The following is a 2,631-nucleotide window of genomic DNA, read 5'->3' as shown; positions in this document are numbered from 1 at the left end:
ATCATGTTTTCTATGCTAAGACTGGTGTGACTTCTCTGCTCCTCAATGAAAGGCTCCATTTACTGGCTTGGAAAGCTAATGTCATTCTCCAAAACTGTAGATTGTGCTGGTATACACCAAGGGTCAAATTGTAGAGACAGCTTTAGTCATATTCTACATTTACATTGTTTGCATAAAAGTGTTTAAACAAATCTATTGGTTAAATCACAGTGAAAATCTGCACATCCTGCAGTCACGTGTCAATATACTTGAGTTTTCCTTATAAATCCAGCTCACTTGTAATTAAATGTTTTTGAGGTGGTATTGTATCAGACTCTTTAGAGAAACCCAACAAATGGTTTACTCACTCTAACTAGTAATCTAATGATAAACCAAAATAACAATTTCTTCTTAGTCCAATTTGACGAGTCAATGAAGTTATTGGAGTTGCTATCAGACTATGGATAAAGGTTATAGGACCAAGGACAGACAGCTCAAAGGGCATTTTCACTAAAAACTGCACCCTAATCTGGGTGATGATTTGCTTTAATCCTGTAGCTCTCTTTACAACATGATGGCTGTGTAACAGGCCAGAGACCAAGTTCCAGGAAGCTAGCCTGGTTAGAAAGTCTTCTCCCTGAGCTGTAAGTTTACTACTTCCATACCCATGGAAAGAGTTTTTGTGCACCTTGTTAGTTTTAAGAAGGTATTGAGACTTGTTGATTAAAGTTTGTTTACTTCTGAGTATCCCTCCCTCCTTTCTTCTTTTGGGAATGTTTAAATTCAGCAGAAGTTGCTTCACATGAGGTTGTTCCTATGGTCTTCATTCATACTTTGTTTTGGTTGAAGTAGACAGAATGGTGGTGTTAAGCTAGGTTTTCCTTTGCAGATCACTTGATGAAAGATTATTGGGAAGAGTAGTTTGGTAATCAGGGTCCATTTTTTTTTCTGGCTATAATTCATTTGTAGGCAGAGGGTAGCAGAACATGTTGGATCAATAATGAGAATAGAATTGAATTATTCAAATAATAAAAATGAAAACATTCTGCTAAAAGTCCATGGATATGAGTCTATTTGACTAAATTTTGATGACCCTGAAAGTCATTTGTTATATGTCTGCTTATCAAAGGTCTCTCTTAAATTCAAGGTCCTTTTGGTCCAAAATAGAACAAATAAAATGTTTTGTAATATTGTCCCAGTTTGCGGTGAGCATAACTCTCAGTGGGATCACCGATAGCCCTCTAAGCAAGAGACCTGCTATTAAATTAGGTCAATCTCATTTTATGGCATATTTTGTTTCCCTTAGGTATGAAATTTTGGCCACCCTTTAAAGAGGCAGTTATGCTGAATTGGTCTTTAGGAATCTGTGAATTTTTCCCAAGTTTTATTTTTTGTTCAGCAATATGCTTTTAGCCTTGAGCTATTCATTTATTTTTCTTTACTTTATGTCTTTTTACTTTTGCATGGGCATTCTAAGAGAACAAGCCAAATTTAAATATATCAAGAACTGGTAATGAATTTGACAGTTATAAGGATAATAGTGATGAGCTCAATTAATATTTTACATCCTGTAGTAAACTTTTTTCTATGCTCTCATGGGAATTTTTATGGCTTATTTTCTCCATTATAATATATTTTCATCATTCTCTGATAAAAAGTCCTTGTCACAGGTTAGATAGATCATTCTCTTGATTTGCTGAAAACTGATGATGTGTGCACTGCCTTTCTTTCACACAGGAAGTGACAAATTCCTCTTGAATGACAGATATGTCTTATCTGGCAAAGCTTTATATTTTGATCTTCATTATGACATAATGAAAGTGTTTACTGAGCTGGTGCTGTGTTGAGTCTTTCTAATGAACTACTAATTGCATTTTGTCATTTTTCTTCAGTACTGTGTCATCTTTGCCTTTAATATCAATAAACTTGTGTACTGAATTGTGTGGCTACTACTTAAATAAAAATATGTAGTTCATGTACCAGACTAGGGAATCTTTTATGTATGTCTTATACCTTAAATTTTGTATGAGACAGAGATTTCACATAGTTATTTTTTCTTATAACCAGAATAATTTTTCTTATGAGAAGAACTTGTTAACATTCATCTGTTGTCAATAATTTTCACCTACCATATATATTGTATGAGATGATTCAAGTCCTCTAGAGAAATATGTTATATAAAGAGTTCACGTAAATTGTCAAAATACTATTGGTACATGATATTACTGATGAGTAATTAATAAAACAATGCCAGGGATATGTCTTAGCAAATCATAGTCATTGTAAGGACTTGACCCTTGGTAAAAGTGGTGATTGGGATGCTGAAAATGCCAGTGAAACTAACCTGTGCTGAAGAAGAAATGTAGCATACCAAGCAATCTCTTCTATCCTGTTACCCAGACCATAGGTAGATGATTGGCCTTCAACTTTAGTGCTATATTTCTTTCCTATTTCAGCCAATTAAAGTTGGTGACTGCTCAGATTCCAAGATGGCAGCATCTGGAGGACACTGTGTCTGATGAGCAGGTCAACAGTAACTGTATAGCCACCAACAGACCAAATTCTGGGCCCCAAAACACCAGTGATTGAGTTACCCACACATTAATAGTGGGAGACTTCAACACCCCACTCTCAACAAAGGACAGGTCAACA

The sequence above is a fragment of the Meriones unguiculatus genome, chromosome 21, assembly GCF_030254825.1.
Source record: "Meriones unguiculatus strain TT.TT164.6M chromosome 21, Bangor_MerUng_6.1, whole genome shotgun sequence".
NCBI classification, from domain to species: Eukaryota; Metazoa; Chordata; class Mammalia; order Rodentia; family Muridae; genus Meriones; species Meriones unguiculatus.
Note: the sequence above shows the minus strand (reverse complement) of the source record.